The 19,033-nt window shown below is 35.5% G+C and overlaps 1 protein-coding gene across 4 annotated transcripts in view; it reads left to right on the top strand.

Moving 5' to 3' along the window:
• Synd (protein kinase C and casein kinase substrate in neurons protein Synd) overlaps window positions 1-19,033 on the top strand; it is a 330,834-nt gene that overhangs the window by 159,513 nt on the left and 152,288 nt on the right. The window lies entirely within an intron of this gene.

The raw sequence follows: 19,033 nt of genomic DNA, 5'->3' as shown, positions 1-19,033 counted from the left end.
CTGTCAAAAAATCTAACAGTTATATTACCGATTGTTCTTTATGGTTGTGAAACTTGGACTCTTACTTTGATAGAGGAACATAGGTTAAGGGTGTTTGAGAATATGGTTGTTAGGAAAATATTTGGGGCTAAGAGGGATGAAGTTACTGGAGAATGGAGAAAGTTACACAACACAGAACTGCACACAATATATTCTTCACCTGACATAATTAGGAACATTAAATCCATACGTTTGAGATGGCCAGGGCATGTAGCACGTATGGGCGAATCCAGAGATGCATATAGAGTGTTAGTTGGGAGGCCGGAGGGAAAAAGACCTTTAGGGAGGCCGAGACGTAGATGGGAAGATAATATTAAAATGGATTTGAGGGAGGTGGGATATGATGATAGGGAATGAATTAATCTTGCTCAGGATAGGGAACAATGGCAGCCTTATACGAGGGCGGCAATGAACCTCCGGGTTCCTTAAAAGCCAGTAAGTAAGTAATCATAGATTTATTTCCTCGCAGCACCTACATGCCAATTAGTAGACTGTCCAGGCCTCTAGATTGCTAGTCGATTCGGTAAGGTTATCGATAATGTTCCAGCTATTGAAATTTTCATTCTTCTCTGAGAATATTGTGACTTCAAAAAGTAGACCTCAGTAAGAACATAAGTCTATTTTAATATAGCGATCGTTTTTACAGGAGAGTTTTGTTAAGTAAACATGTTAAGGGACTAAAAATATATCGAAATACACGAGCAACTATATTTCTAAATAGGTTCAGAGGAATTAATGAAATAAAATTCTACAATGTAACTTGGATTTCGCATTTCCGGATTTGATTCTTGGTAGGAAGTAGAGATTTATCTTCCTCCAAAAATGATTATATTGCGCTTCTTGTAATACATTGTTTTAAGGGGAGAGGGTGATATTTTTTGGTGAAAAATGAGAATTTTCAAAAAAAAAATCTTTAAAATACTCTGTGATAATGCGTGGAATGCAGAGCATAACATTTTGTGGGTATTTGTGCCCTTATCGAATGTTGAGTCGCCATTTTTAAACTTCCTGCGTTATGGATTTTTAAATCACTCGCCCACTTTTATCGGTTTCCTGGTACATTGCCAGACAAAAATTAATATAATTTCTGAACTATTAAAGATACATGTATGAAATTTAGAAAACACATTCTTTAGACTATTAGGAAACTTTTCCTCTGTAACAGAATTTTGTTAATTGATTTCATTTAAAAAATACGTCCGTTTGTTTGCACGAAAGGAAATCAGAAAATCGTTATTAAATTTTAATTGTTTATTTTAGAAACGTAGGGACTAATATCAAAATTCTGTTTCAGACAGTTTGTAGAACATGCTTTTGCAAATACATTGCAAAAAAACTGTTTGAATCTATCTTTAAAAACGGTTTAGATATGTCGGTCTTAGTACAATCCTGCATTAGGTATATTTTTTTCAAATTTGGGCCTCCAAATATTTTTTTTTTTTTCAAAATATTTTTATTTGTGAGTTGCTACAGCTATGAGCACTCTACATACAACAAATTAATATTTTACACCAAATAGGAAAAAAGTTTTAAAAAATACCATCCTCTCCCCTTAAGCGGTGACATTGGCATGTGGGGAGCTACGATAGGTAGCGAAATCCGGTTACGACAACCAGCTATAACGGATGGGGGATCATCGTACTAACCACACGTTACCTCCGTTCTGATTGGATGATCGTTCACTTCTACGGAAGCATGTGGACGTGAGGCCAGCAGCCGGTCGGTCGGTCCTGGCTCTTAATGGATTATTGTGCCGCGGATTTATGTTTATTTTTACTAGTATTACAGTGTCAGTGTTCATAATTCCAGTCTCAAATTGTTGTATTATTTTGCCAAACTTGCGAGAGATGAGGTTTTGAAGTTATTTATTACTAACTTCATAATTATTTGAGAAATATCTGTGTTACGCTCTGCTTCTCTGAACATTTGTTATGCAGACGCCAAGCAAATTGGATGGATGTTTCAGGAATTATTGCTTCTGAAATATGCACATGCATCACTTGGCGTTTTCCGTCATTCCCGACATGCCATACATCGCTTAAATTCCACAGAGTCTATTAGCGATGTTTGACGAACTGGAAAGCTTGACAAAATATACGCATTGCGCAGTCGATACATTCTGGAAATAGAGCTAAGGTAAGCAAATGCCTTGAGATGCATCTTCTGACTGCAGAGTACATTGTCAGCTGTCACGGCTTGTCAGACTCAACGTTATTGAGAGAGGAGTAACTTGCAACGCCTTCAGTTCCTGAGTTGTTCCAGCATTACGATTTCGATTTCTGACGACATACATATCAAATTTCTGGCGAATAAAACGATATTTTTTTATGGGCCGTGTTTGCAAGGAGGGTGAACAAAGTTTTGTTACCGGTAATGAAGTTGAAAATTATTAATCTGCAATTGGAACTGAGAATCTGCTCTCTAGATTGTTACGGGATATATTCAGCTGTGACCACATTACGATGGATTCCGCTATATGTGAATATCTGATGTTAAGAAATTGAGTACTCCGAAAATTACACACATTTTAACAATTTACGGTACATATTTTTAGACAGCTAATACTAAAAGTAGATCTTGTAACGCTTGGAAAACTTGTTAAAAACTGTTATATGGCAGTATATGAAAGAAGGCCTACTTTTACCACTGATTTTAAACTATTTGCGTCGACTCTCAATTTTTTCATGTCGCCTGATTGTACATTTATACTTACTTACTTACAAATGGCTTTTAAGGAACCCGAAGGTTCATTGCCGCCCTCACATAAGCCTGCCAGCGGTCCCTATCCTGTGCAAGATTAATCCAGTCTCTATCATCATACCTCACCTCCCTCAAATCCATTTTAATATTATCCTCCCATCTACGTCTCGGCCTCCCTAAAGGTCTTTTTCCCTCCGGTCTCCCAACTAACACTCTATATGCATTTCTGGATTCGCCCATACGTGCTACATGCCCTGCCCATCTCAAACGTCTGGATTTAATGTTCCTAATTATGTCAGGTGAAGAATACAATGCGTGCAGTTCTGTGTTGTGTAACTTTCTCCATTCTCCTGTAACTTCATCCCGCTTAGCCCCAAATATTTTCCTAAGCACCTTATTCTCAAACACCCTTAACCTGTGTTCCTCTCTCAGAGTGAGAGTCTAAGTTTCACAGCCATACAGAAGAACCGGTAATATAACTGTTTTATAAATTCTAACTTTCAGATTTTTGGACTGCAGACTGGATGATAAGAGCTTCTCAACCGAATAATAACACGCATTTCCCATATTTATTCTGCTTTTAATTTCCTCCCGAGTGTCATTTATATTTGTTAGTGTTGCTCCAAGATATTTGAATTTTTCCACCTCTTCAAAAGATAAATTTCCAATTTTTATATTTCCATTTCGTACAATATTCCTGTCACGAGACATAATCATATACTTTGTCTTTTCGGGATTCACTTCCAAACCTATCTCTTTACTTGCTTCAATTAAAATTCCCGTGTTTTCCCTAATCGTTGTACATTTATACACTTTAAAAATTTTTTAAGCTTATTTACACACGCTTTAACGTCTGTGGCCATATCAAGAGGGCGTTGTTACTATTGTTGAGTTCCTGTTTCTATTCAGTGTTGCCAACTCGATTGTTAAAAATCCGCTATGAGACTGTGCAGAAACCGCTAAATTGCTATATTGTCAATGTCAAATTAGATTATTTTGCCGCTGTGAGTGCTAAAAATACCCGCTAAATCCCTATATCAGCAATACAAATTTAATAAATTTTATCCGCTAAACTAACACTGAAAAGCGCTAGATCTAGCGGGAAAACCGCTGAATTGGCAACACTGTTTCTATTGTGTTGTAGATGGTTCTTACAGCTTCAAAAGTCCAACTTTTCCATGAACATCTACAATCGCTCTTCCCCCCCCCCCCCCCGCTGTTATTTATACTCGCTTTAACATCTTTGTTCATATCACGGGTTAATCTTTTGCTTGAAATCCGAAGGCCTGTGTACTATTGTTGAGACTGGTTCTATTGTTGTGAACTAGATGGCGACTCTATATGTATTACTGATTTGTTATGAATATGATTTCGGTGATGAATGAGGCCTGTAATATTCAGGGATGTTGTGGCCCGAATTTCCTGGTATTTGCCTTACGGTTAAGGAAAAACCCTGAGAAACCTGAACCATGGAATTCAACCCTATCGGGAATCGAACTGGACCCTCTGCGTAAGAGACCAGCATGTTGACCCCTATACCGCAGAGGTGGTCTCTTCCCTCTTAGTTCATAGGCAAAGGCTGTTTTCTGGAGTCATTCTTAATCCCTTTTTTCCATTCTATCACATAGATATCAGGGAGATCTTCAATTAATGTAAACATCAATTATTTACGGATATTTCCGTTGCGTAGGCCTAGACTTTAAACTTTTTGCAACTTTTTACCACTCTTAATTATTATCTCATAAGGAGTTGTACGGCTATATGGTTTTAAATTTCGGTCCACACTACACTGCGATTGTCAAGGTGGTAACTACCGTCACCTTATTAAGTTATTTCATACTTTTACGCCTGCAATATTTCGTGCAGTAGACCTAAACACAATACTTACCCTAGTAGCCTATCACTGCTATCAGAGGCAATCAAACTCTAACGATTAATCAAAATAACTACGAATAAATAGATACTGTTACAGCTGGCGCCAGCGTTTTTGGCGTGTGTCCTAGAGTATAGTGCCCAGTTTATGAGCATGTTGCTAGTGCAGCTGAGAATGGTACCACTTCCTATGCACGTCACATCAGCCATTTGTCAAACACAGTTGTCAGAGTGACTGCTGCAAAGGTAAAACACTCGTACGTAACGTTCACATTACTTATTTCACACGCCAAAAACGGTGACGCGGACTGTACATGATAGGAGTTAGGTTTTTATTCACATGTTTAATTTCACAAAGGTCACGCTGAGCTAGTATCAGGTTCGTCGTATTGAAACATTAATTTAGATGTGGTAGATTTTCGCATTCACGATCAATGCGAAATGTGCCCAAATTCTGTCAAAATAAGTCATTTTGTGTTTAAAAGCATCTTTCGTATATTACTATAGTTTTTTAATCCGCGAAAAATTGCAAAATTGAGTAAAAAATGTGCGTGTTTCTACGAAATGAGTTCGAAATTATATTTTACGGAAAATTTTTTGGTTTGTCCTGTTCTTAGCACAAGAATATTGTCTACATATGCGCTCTCTTTTTGCCCAGTGTTCACTCACAATCAAGTTGTATGTGGTAGCGGGCGACTATGATTGAGTAGCAAGATGGGTTGGGATAAAATCATATCATAACTTTTGGCAAGTTTCTTAATGTTTAGATTTCACTGCAATTTTATATGTTCCTTTCCTCATTAATTATTTTCAAGAATTTTAACTGGGAAATCAAGAAAATGCTCCGGATAACACATTGATTACATTGAATTTCTATGACCAAACATTTTCATAAAAAATGTTTCATCCCAAAACGCTAAATTCCAACATTAAAAGTTCTATAAAATTCTGAATTTGATTTTTTAAAGAGCTAAATTTGTAATTTTAAGTTACTAAAATCTACCATTTTCTAAATATTATTTTCTATACTGTTTTCGCTGTAAGAAAAATCCTAATGCAAACATAAGCACGTTGCTGTCATACACGTGATTGGCTCCCAGTCGAAACACTCACATGACGCAGAAAAATATAGTTCGTATTTGGAAACCATAATCTTGTAGGCCTATTATTTGAAAATAAAAAATTGAATTCTAGTTGTTAAATACGATGAAACATTTAACTTCACTCATGTGTAAAACGCTATGTAAAAGAAAAGCTACTTTTATATTTTGTTAAGTACTATGAACGCGGATGAATACCAACAGTAATACCGAGGTAGTCTGTTCTTGTAACAAGCTGGCGTCACTTGAGCTCGTAGTTGTTCACGTAAGCACTTGGTACTGAAGTATGGCTTCTGCATCCTCAGCTGTCCATTGTGAAGACATAAGACTTAAAAATAATTTAATTGCAGTAATTATAAAGTAAATGTTCCCAAAGCAAACGAAGGCAGAGTAGTGAGGTTAGGTCTACTTGACGAGTAACGGGAAATGTTTAACATGAAACAGAATGTACAACAGTAGGCGGGAACACGTACTGAGAATCTATGGCGCCAAACAGCGGCCAATGAAGCCTCACTTCAATCACGTGCTATTGTTTACATTAGGATTTTTCTTACAGCGAAAAGATTATAGAGGCCTTTGATTGTTTTGCGTGTTGTTCTGCAACTCATTTATTGAATTAAAAACTTAATTCAGCTCTTGCATTATAAGCAGTGCAAATATGAGGATAATGCAAAGACTTTTGCCTTGATTATAAGCTTTGTGAGAAGTCGTCTTCTATTGATAAGTTCAAATTACAGAAATGGAAAGACTTGAACATTTATCATGAGTTGTTAACAAGTTGATTGTGTTCAAGTAAATACAAGTCGGTAGCTTAGTTTTCTCAGTTGTGTAATAAAGAAATGTCTGTAGAAACTTTCGTGTTCTCGACTACGGATATTGGTAAGAACCTGCGGTAAGTTTATTGGTCAAGCGAGCAAATTGGACTTGGGCTCGTAATCCCCGGCACAGAGTTTATTGAAGACAGCGCCCCTGCCGACGGTTCCTTGGAGAGATGCTTCGAGACCACAATGCGGGTCTTTCTGGGCATTAGAAGAGGAAAGCTTGTCGTTTTGTCTCGGTTCAAAGAACTCGTGGCGTCTTTTTGTATTTCGGCTTTGTTTCATCTAATCATCGTCATATTTGGAGGTCTTAGCTCGTAACACGACAGTGGGATGATGCATTGCCTTCATTCTTTTTTCCGTTCATTGATGGAATATGGACTATACTGTTTTCGCTGTAAGAAAAATCCTAATGTAAACATAAGCACGTTGCTGTCATACCCGTGATTGGCCCCCAGTCGAAACACTCGCATGACGCAGGAAAATATAGTTCGTATTTGGAAACCATAATCTTGTATTATTTGAAAATAAAAAATTGAATTCTAGTTGTTAAATACGATGAAACATATAACTTCACTCATATGTAAAACGCTATGTAAAAGAAAAGCTACTTTTATATTTTGTTATGTACCCGTACTATGAACGCGGATGAATACCAACGGTAATACCAAGATAGTCTGTTCTTGTAACAAGCTGGCATCACTTGAACTCATAGTTGTTCACGTTAGCACGTGGTACTGAAGTATGGCTTCTGTATCCTCGGTGTGTGTGCTTATTAATCATAAGAGTGGAAATCTTCTCAAAGGCTGAGAAAAACAAATAGTCCTATATGTATATAATAAGTTATGTGAGTTTTAATTGGAGTAATTGTAAAGTAAATGTTTCATAAGCAAACGAGTGCATAGTAGTGAGGTTAGGCCTACTTGACGAGTAACGGGAAATGTTTAACATGAAACAGAATGTACAACAGTAGGCGGGAACACGTACTGAGAATCTATGGCGCCAAACCGCGGCCAATGAAGTCTCACTTCTGTAACGTGCTATTGTTTACATTAGGATTTTTGTTAAAGCGAAAAGATTACAGATGTAGATTCCTGGTTCCAGGCTGGTTTCTACGTATTTTAACCCAGCTGTTTGTTGTACAGACGAAGTTAATTTTTTATATCGTGTCAAGAGAATTGTTATGGTCATCATCCATGCTCCTTTTCAATATCTTCGTGTAAAATACAGGGACGTCATTTTATTTTTACTTCAATTTTTATTGTACCCGAGTTTTTTAATGTACTTCACTCCCACCCCCTTCTACTAGTAAACTCCCAATTGTCCTCCACACAGAACCAATGCCGCGTATGCAGTCAAAGTCAGTAAACAGTATTGAGTTAGTGAGTAAAGTACGTTCCAGAAATATGTTCACGTTTTCCAGTGACGAAACAGCTTTCAATGTTGAATCATAATTTCGCACAGGTACTACAGACCGTTTGCCTACGTCGCATCCCGGTTTCCCTCACCCGCTTCTGCTCGCCCCTCTGTAAAGACTAGTGGCTGGACTGTCTTAGCTCTTTTCTGAAAACATTAATTTCTATTAGGAATTGGACGTTTACGTAATATTATAAAACTGTTTAAAATAACTTAAATAAAAAGGCCTCGTTAATTGTCACGTGATTTCCCTCTATTCTACGATCCTGCGACAAAACCACTTGGACGGACAGTAGACAGGATGTCTGAGTGATTTTATCTTTTCGGATCGGGCAGAAGTGAAGATTGAATTTACAGTACGTAAGGTACTCTTTTATAGAGTAGGTCCAGAATTATTTCAACATGAGTTACAAGTACGAAGGACGAAATTGGTAATTGGAATGAGGTACAGTAGTCTATAGTGCGATAATGTGCAAAAAAAAAAAAAGAACTGAACCTATATCGAAATGAACGGCCACCATTTTAAAAATTGTGTTTAAATATCCACATTATGATTATTTTTCAATTTAACTTCATTCTGCTAATGTGCTGTAGACAGTATAATGTACACTGCATAATGAATACGTCCGACTGGGTAGCTCAGTTCGTGAGTAAAAACACTTATTATTAATACAGTACAGTATTTTGATTAAACAAAAACCTAATGAAAATTATCAAACTCAAACTCAAGTTTACGTAAATTGATGAACTACTTTTCTTCCCTCCTATACCTAGTAAAATGATTTGTTTGTACTTTACGCCAGCATCATCTAACTCCAGTCGTGGAAGGGGGTAGCAAACGGTGTTTCCGGTTCTCAACCGTTAATCCATGGGTATAGCCAGGTTAATATTAGAAATGTTAGTAAAAATAAAATGATGTCCCTATATAACCTGTTAGACATCGCTTACTTTACTTCATTGTATTCGTAGCTCATCAGTTCATCACCATTCACAGAAGATTGTGTTTAGAATATTTAGTCCTGTTACATTAACCTTCAGGCGTCACTGATCAATACCACAATGTAACAGGAACTTCGAATGCAGACTCGTTTTTGCCGTCATATTTCGTAAACATAGACTAATACTTGCACGTCAAGTAAGCCACTTGCATTTCTGTGAAGTTCGATGTCTATGTCGTCCATATCCTTCATGATGGCAGTCCAAAAGAATCGATTGACACATGAAAACCATTTTTATGGCTATTGAATAGCAGTGGTGGGGGTAATGGCGGTCGGAGCTTGTGTGGGATACGCTGGGCGTGTCTTCCTCGCCTACACACTGCACTGCTATATACATCTCCAGTCCTAGAACGGGCGTCGTGAGGTGTCTGCCTCTTTCAGGTGCCATAAAGTTGCAACAGGGCTGAAACATTCTGTGGAGATGCTTTATAGCGTCATTCCTGGAACTTTTCTGTTCTGGCATGCATATACGAGATGGGTTACTCCTCCATCCAAAACGTCCTTATACAGGGAGTCCCTTGAGACGCGTGATACCGCGCTTCCTGGTAGATCAGATATTTACAGGTTTATATTAATCGAAGTGCAATTAATTTTAAGGACAGTAAAATATTTTAGCTTGACTTCTTTCACAAATTTTGCGGGCATTTCTATCCTTTAAGGGGACTCGATAGTCTGAGCGTACGACTGTTGTGTGTAAGTGAAATAAGTTAACAGACTTTGCTATTTCTTTTCAAGTTTTGAATCTATCAATTTACAATTTTTACAGCATACACTTTATTTGCAGGTATATTTTGGTTTTTAGATTATCTTTCTACCTAATACTTGGTTTGAATTGTAAATTATTTAAAAATAGCGTGTAAGAGGGCCTTAGACTAGAAATGTTTAGCTTAAATGTAGTTCTGTTTATAAGTATGCATAAGGGTGTAATTATTTGTCTTATTTGAACTGTTGTATCAGTGAAGCGAGGTGAGTCAGTGAAGTTATGGTTTTACAGTGCAGTGAATAGTTCCGATCAGTGATATAGGTCAATGAAATGTGTTATATAGTGTCAGTGAAATGTGTCCTAAAGTGTCGGTGAAATGCGTCATAGTGCCATTACAGTGAGTGAGATGAGAGTAAAGTGAAAGACTATTGAAACTTATGTAGGGCCTATACATATGTAGGTTGTATTGTAAAATTAGGTTATTTTATGTTTTATTATTAATTGTAATTATTGTATTAAACTTCATTGTGTATTCTTATTGTATTGTGTATTGTATAATTGTATTGTGTATTGTAATTTTATTGTGTATTGTTTATATTGTGTATACCACTGCCACCGGGTGCTTGCTCACTTGCAGTGTAAATAAATACATACATAATATGCTTGGTTTTTATAAAATATTATACTCGTACTTCATGTGATAGTGAAGAAGCATGGCCACTTTTACATTATCGATTTTACAGCCATGAAAGTAGAAAAAAAATTAACATTTAAAAATCATTAAGGAATTTTAACCGTTAAATTGGCAAAGCTTCATTTCTCACACTAGTTTATTAAACCTTGTCGGACCGTAAAGAAAACAACTATCGCAATGTCCATATTTTATATGTTGTACAATATTATAGTATTGTGAAATATTAATTTTCCTACCATTTTTCTACTGTTCTATTAAAATTATAACATATAGTCTATTAACCTGTTTTATCCTATAGGATACTTTGTCAATTTAAGGGTTAATTGAACGAATATTCATAATGGCGGCATATATAGTTAACTACATTGGAAATATGATTCAATTTTTAGCAACTTGTAGTGCAAAGGGTTTCTGGGAATAATGTTCCTAAAATAGAACTAGAATTGACATCGTTAATCAGTATATTTAATTTGTATTCACATAAATATAGAACTAAAAGATCAGACAACATATGTTTGACAGAACCTAACTGTACAACTGTAGCTTACAATCACAGTAGCAACTTCTGTTCAAGACTCTATAACAAGATAACAGCTAAATTCCCAAAATTTCAATTTGCTAATGCTGCTTATTTTAAGAAATCAGTTAAACATTATTGTTTAGGGAGAAAATATAAATTTTAAATTATTGTAATATATGTTTTTTTCTTCTTCTCTTTTTACTTATATTAATTAATGAAACATTTATGTTAAAATTTTGTGGGATGCCGCCAGAGATGAATATGTACTCCTTCTGGCGGTGCTAGAATGATTTTTTATATAAAACAATATTATCGTTGTACTAGCAATGCATTTTTATTGTTCTTTATTTATTTACTTTACTTATTTATTTATTTACTTATTTATTTATTTAGCTATTTATTTATTTAGTTATTTACTTATTTATTTACTTGTTTTTTTATTTATTTACTAGCCGTACCCGTGCGCTCCGCTGCACCCGTTAGAAATAAATATAAAGTAATTACATAATTAAAATAGGACATTTTATCCAGGGAACATTCGTGTTTGATTGAAGGATAAATCGTTTAATATGTTACTTAATTTAAATTGTATTTAATATATTAAAATGCGACCATTTTGATCCAGAGACCACTCATTTGGTGCAATGACAATTCCTTTAACATGTTTCTTAATTGTTATTACCAGTTATTTTTGGAAAAGCGAAAATTAACAGAAAAATTTTGGCTACAGATTTATTATTATGTTTATATTATATTATATTATATATTATATTATTATATTATATTATTATATTATATTATATTATATTATTATATTATATTATATATTATATTATATTATATATTATATTATATTATATTATATATTATATTATATATATTATATTATATATTATATTATATATATTATATTATATATATTATATTATATATATTATATTATATATATTATATTATATATATTATATTATATATATTATATTATATATATTATATTATATATATTATATTATATATTATATTATATATATTATATTATGTAAAAAGTGTGTTGATAACGGATGTACTCGAATTAGAAAGTTTTTAATTTGTTGTGGGAGCTCTTGAATCTCAGGAGAAACAGCTTTTACAACAGCGCAACATAATCTGCTTGGCTCATTACCCAAGTTTTTTGCATTGCATTTATTGCATATATATTTTATGTATTTTAACACGATTCAATTGAGCATAGTTAAAATTTGAATTATAAAATAATGGATTGCTAAGCTAACGTACTATTACTGCATACTAAATCAATACACTCTCGTTGTTCGTTAATTCTCTGAGATAAAAATGAATATGTTCATAAACATTATTTTCAGAAATACAGGAAATGAATATACAGAATAACCTATCAAGTTTTCTGTGCATAAGAAGCTATTTTAATCTTACCTGTCCTTAATTCACTCACAAGTTACTGTAATAAAATTATAGCATTATGTCCATCCAGAGAAACTACACTTTCCAATGATGAAATAATAATTAATTATACAAATCGGTTAATTTAGCTTCCGATATTACTTCATAAAACACAGAAACATTGTCTGTAGGCTATCTTTCATAGCTTTCGATTATTGTGTCCAAGGCCCCTTATAGACGAAGTCATTTGTTTTTTATTTCAATACACCGCCTTAGATGGCAGTTATTTTAATTTTAAAACTCATTTATCTCATTAAATATCAGTCCTATCAAAATTTGTCAAAGAATAAAACTTATCAGAAATCACTTTTAAAGAAACTTTTCTTATGTAACATTGTTCACAAAAATCAATAATAAGCGAGATATTTCGATTTATTTAATTCAGGCCCCCTTATAACCCCCCTTTTAAATAATGTATTTTGAATGCCATATAGCCTAAAATCTAAGTTACAACGAACTTAGTTTATATTCTAATTTTCATCGAAATCCGTTCAGCCATTATCGCGTGAAAAGATAACAAACATACAGACAGACATACAAACAAAAATTTCAAAAAAGCGATTTTCGGTTTCAGGGTGGTTAATTATATATGTTAGGACCAATTATTTTTGGAAAATCGAAAACTACCAGAAAAATTTCGGCTACAGATTTATTATTAGTATAGATTTACTTGTTTGTTTATTTATTTACTTATTTATTTGTTTACTTGTTTATTTATTTACTTGTTTATTTGTTTACTTATTTACTGGTTTATTTATTTACTTATATATTTATATATGTATATATTTATTTAGTTGCTTAGTTACTTATTTATTTGCCCATGGAAAACACTAATACAAGCGACGCGCACAAACGGTGTTGAGTAATCATTAGTTCACTGCATTTCTTATTCACTTACCTTTAAATATTAATTTTTGACAACCTTGTGCAAAACTTCTTATTTAGGAATGCTGTCGTTTAATCAGTACTTTGAAATAGCAGCTGTGAACTCCACGTACTTAAGTTATACCTGTCGCTATGAATCTCAGTGGTAGTAACTCACGATGTGTGATACCTGGTCTCAAGTGAGTGTCTTGTTGTACAGAATTTGTTGAGTGAAAACGGTTTATGCTCATGCATAAATATTTCCGTCAGTCTTGCGGTTCACCGCGTAAACTAACGACGTACTAAATTCACGGGAATGCTTAGACTACGTCTTTTAGTAATAATTCTATACACCGCATTATCATACATCATTATGACGCTTTTTCTGTTTCCAGGAGAGCACAAAAAAAAAAAAAAGCTTCACGGAGATGATTTAATTTCTTCGTTCTACGGGTTACTGTTTCACAAAATTTCAGTGCCTTTATCATGTTGCAATTAGGGAGGTGAGATCTGGCGTATGAACTATGCGAGAAGGGAAAAAATGAGCAATCAGAAAGAGAGTTTCTTTCGTGATGGTTAATATTATACAAATCTACCGACACAGAAGTTCATCTCAGACTAAAACCTATCTTCCCCCCCCTCTATACCCATTGGTGATATAGCCACGGACATGGTAACGTAACAGGACAGGTCTTGCCTCTTCCACTATACCAGTTGTATTATTTCTACGGTTTTTTTTTTTTATCTTTCATTTAAGACGCGCACAAATGAAATTATTTCTGTACACAGAAGTAAGAGAGACTATTGGTTTTCTAAATTGCACACAAAAGGTACTTCTTTTTTTTTTTTTGTTTGGTTATTTATCGGAGCTGTATCAACTTACTAGGTAATTTAGCGTCGATGGAATTTGTGATTGCGGGATGGTATGTGACGAGATGAAACCGAGGATTCGCCCTATGGTCGGGGGAAACCTCTGAAAAAGTTCAACTAGGTAATCGGCCCAAAGAGGGAATCGAACCCACGCCCGAACGCAGCTCCTGATCAGCAGACAAACTGGCTACCGCCAGAGCTCAGCTGCTGTCAAATTGAGTACCGGGTCTTTTCTGAGGGTAAAGGCGGACGGAACGTGGTATCAACCTCTAGTTCTGAGGTCATAAAGACCCCATGTGCCTTCGTGGAACGTAAAGGAATACCTTTACAATTTTTACTTCGCATATTAGGAAAGTAAAATGACAAACAAATACCACTTACTCTATATTTTATTGCACACAACTGAGTAATCAGTAAAGTCCTGCGTTTGGTTACCTAAAAAGCCTCAGGGCAACTCGCATCAGTGTATGTATGTATGTATGTATGTATGTATGTATGTATGGAGAATAGCGCAGCATACACACTTGAGATCTGCTGTTCAGTGAACCATGTTAAAACAAAACGAAGCTAGACGGTTGGTAATGGGTTGCCCCAAAAGGAGAATTTGGTAGCAAGCACTTTATTAAGAAAGAATAATAGTACATTATGCAACGAGCCTATAATGATAGTAATTAAGACGCTAGTATGTTTGTTTATGAAACGAGCGCAAGCGAGTTTCATAATTTTCGTACGAGCGTCTTAATTACCATTATAGGCAAGTTTCATACGACTTTTTATGCTCGACCATATTTCTAACTTGAAATTATTCAGAAGTATTCATTTTATTCGTATCTCACTGAAGAGCGGAAGTGACCTTGTGCATAGCTCGTAAATTGTGAGATGTGCGCAGACGCGAAAGTATTGATTTTTTTCCGAGGAACAATAATGTCATTCACCTTGATTTACGGTAATTTAGAGAATAACATGAACTAATTTTGATATAACTTGGAAATTGATTTAGAATTGAAAAACGAGCTGACAAGTTGAATTTATTTGAATATTATTTACAATTAAAGCTAATTATTATAGTAACAGAACATAACCTTCTGCGACAGTATTGGATTTCCAACCTCCGTGACGTTTCCCTCGTTGTCTTTCGACTGCATATCCGAGAATAATCGAAAACCTGAACTTTAATGAATAGGTGTACTTTAATGACGTGCTTTAAAGGACTGCTACCAGGTGTATAATTACTACATTTCGGCATGATCGAGCTTAAAATATTTTATAAGAAAGGAGAAATATTCTTTTAAAACACTTAAAATATTTACAGTCACTCGTTGTAATGTGTAGAGAATAGTAAAGCAAGTAGTCAGTGTAAATAATTTTTTTGTGATTTATTGTATTATTATAATTTCCAACATTTATTTATAGATGTGTGCATACATAGGCTATGTTCAGTTAAAACGTTCACGTGTAAAACAAGTAGCCATATTCGTAATTAATTTCTGTAATTTGGCATTAGAGACTATAATACATGGATACAAAAAACCTACAAACATTTATAAATAAACATAAGTTGAAACATCATAGCCGAAATATACGGGGTGGCCCAAAAAAAAAAAAAAGATACAACTGGTACAGTGGAAGAGGCAAGAGACAGTAGGAGTGGACCGGCTAACAACCCACGTTATCACACCGACTACGAACAAACTCCATGCTCCACAAGGAATTCGAGATGGTGTCCACGTACGGCAGCGTTAAATCTGCGCTTTAACCTTCGTGTACACCACGGTCGGCAAATAAATTTCTACCCGAACTTTAATTACCAAGTCACTATTCCAGTTTATTGAATAGCAGAGTGTTAACCCCTGTTTCATTATAAAGCATGTGCTCGTGGACCGCATGCTCCTGTTAACGACTTTACGTGTGGGTGCAGGCTGGAGGGATGCACCGAAATCGATATGGAAAGCAAAGCACGTGCTAGAGATTCAAGAACGTGCGTTGAATGCTTATTAAATACCAACCAACCGTCGGAAAATTATTATTTCTGTATTTCTGCTGAACGCGTACCGAGACGAATGATACATATTCATCTGTTGGAACAGATTGTGATTAAATAACCATTTTGTACACTTTCTGCACGAAAGATTTTTTTTTTTTGGAAAAAGTATTTTATTTTTTGTGCTTATTTCCCGGATATATGAAATGAATGAATGAATGAATGAATGAATGAATGAATGTTAGCCATGATGTCCCATGTTGGGCACAGGCCTTCTGTGATGGGGTTAGAACCCCCTCGACAGGGATGGCTCAAGTGTACTCGCTTGGTGAGCCAATCCAGGCGAGCTTGTCGTGTATACTACTTTTGTGGGCAGGGCATAGAGTTAATAATTCACAATGGTTCTAAATTTCGATTTGCGAAATCCTGTACCGTAGTTCATTTATTGTGTGTGATCGATAAAAAAATGTTATTTTAAATAGCAAAATTGATCATATGCTACCTGATTTCAGTGCAGCTACCACTATAATATTTTTAAGTAGGCCTAATTTATTTTTTTTTATTTCAATCACTTTCATGTGTACTATGCCCATGGGGGCGCAACTATGCCATGTCCATTCTGCTACCTGACTTCATCGGGGCGCAACTATGCCATGTCCCTTCTGCTACCTGATTTCTTCGGGGCACAACTATGCCATGTCCCTTCTGCTACCTGATTTCCTCGGGGCACAACTATGCCATGTCCCTTCTGCTACCTGATTTCTTCGGGGCGCAACTATGCCATGTCCCTTCTGCTACCTGATTTCTTCGGGGCGCAACTATGCCATGTCCATTCTGCTACCTGATTTCTTCGGGGCGCAACTATGCCATGTCCCTTCTGCTACCTGGTTTCTTCGGGGCGCAACTATGCCATGCCTAGGTCTCCCAATTGGCCAAGGGGCGCAACTATGCCATACCGACTTTTGTGACATGGTTAACAACCCTGTTCAACTTTAACTAGTCTCAGCACTCTGCTATTTGTTCATTTTTTTGCACTATCCACATAATACTAACACCAGCACTTTGACAAACACTGATTACTATTTACACTATTTAACTGATACTTTCTAAACACTGACTTTACTATTTACAAAACTTATCTTACACTTTCACTAATACTGACTTTACTATTTACAATATCTTAACACTGATTACGTTATGTATTTAAAATGACCTTCCCTAGTTCTTTCCACAAAACTCTGTTCTTTGCTGTCCTTGACCATTGTTTCCCCGCCTCTTTGGTAAACATGTCAGACCATCTGAGCCGTGGTCTTCCCTGTCCTCTTTTTCCGACGTAGGGGTCCCACATCGTGACTGCATGGGTCCATCTTGTCTGGTGTAGTCTCGCCACATGTCCCCCCCCCCCAGGTCCACTTCGTTGCCGTGGCTCGTTCTGCTGCGTCAGTAGTGTTAGTCTTTGTAGTGTTTTCCCTGATATACTTATTTCGTAATTATTGAATACTTAGCCTACCACTTTATTGCATGTTCCGACATCGGGATATATCTAAAATTTGTGATTCTATACAGTTCTTAGTCGTCTTCTCGTTACATATCCACTAGGCTTATAATTGAGGTGTTTTCTGAAACAAGAACTTAACTACAAAATCTTGAACTTGAGATACAGAGCGTCAAACATTTTAGATCTGGTATAAAAGCCTTGCGCAAAATGATGTTCAAGTATTTGTAGAAGGCGCTGTGTTTGTTGGAAGAAACTAATATTTTATTTGAAAGCAGATGTCTTACGAGTATTAAAGAATTCAATATATGCTGGAAACGGAAAAATAACGTAACGTACGTTAAGTTGTTATTCCAGGAAACTTCTCAATTTTAAATAATTTTGAAGATTCCCGTTTCTATTATCCTCCGAGCATGTTCATGCAGTTTATTTCACTATTTTGTGTAAATTAAGGTCGAAAATGTGCAGTTCTTTCCTTACATCACTGTTTCTCTTGATCAATTCAGGGTCTCAAGAATCACATTTGAGAGAAACATTTTTTTTTTCTTAATTCCAATTCTAGTTACATTAGAAGACCTCCAACTTAATGTATACGATTGACAGACTATTGAAGTTTTAAACGAATGTTATTGACTGGTGGCAAAAATCGGGACTACATTTAGTTCCACAGGTCGATCCATAGATCTGTTATAGATTTTATTTGAATTTGTACCGCTTCCGGATATAGACTCCTATTGAAAATATTATCTACCCAGTCCACTCTACAAGCGCTAGGAGTTTGTAATAAGAATAAAAAAAACGGTATTATAATTTATTTACATGTACGCCTATGTGTGCATTATGGATACTCACATAGATTATACAACTCTATACTAATACCACAGTCTGTTATATACAGTAGCGAAGCTCAATACGTAGTAAATATGCAAACATTAGATAGTTGCTCACCACTACGATCGCTAATATCGCCTCATTACAGGCAATGCAAAATAAAACCGTCCCAGTCTATTGTTTCTAGCACCCTCAAAACTCAAGCTTCGTGACTGTATATAGTAGATTGTGCTAATACGTAGAATACTACGGAAGCTGGAGAGACCAATTCTAACAATACGAATTCTAAAGATAGAATGGAATAGGCATGAAGATATCGTTCCAGTAATTTAAAGAAATTGTACATACAGGCATAGAGAGTGTGTCAAGATCTGCTTATTGCATATCTAGGATGCCGAAAGCGTGTATAACCATCACATTCACTGACTTATTGTCACTACGATCTGTCGGTGTTGTAACTAAATATTTCTTTGTTTGAGTTATGAGGCAGACTGTTTGAAAGATGAAATACAGGAAGTAGCGTTTTATGAGTTGATTTGAAAGGACAAGATTGAAGTATGTCATAACTGGAGCATGACGGCACGATCTTCACAAATCTTGACAGTAGAATGCACAGTTGATCGACATATGCATGCCTCACAAGGAGACTGATGTAGGTAGATCTGGTGTGTGTG

The sequence above is a fragment of the Periplaneta americana genome, chromosome 4, assembly GCF_040183065.1.
Source record: "Periplaneta americana isolate PAMFEO1 chromosome 4, P.americana_PAMFEO1_priV1, whole genome shotgun sequence".
Taxonomy (NCBI): Eukaryota; Metazoa; Arthropoda; class Insecta; order Blattodea; family Blattidae; genus Periplaneta; species Periplaneta americana.
The sequence above is the reverse complement of the archived record's forward strand: the minus strand, read 5'-3'. Positions and strand labels throughout refer to the sequence as shown.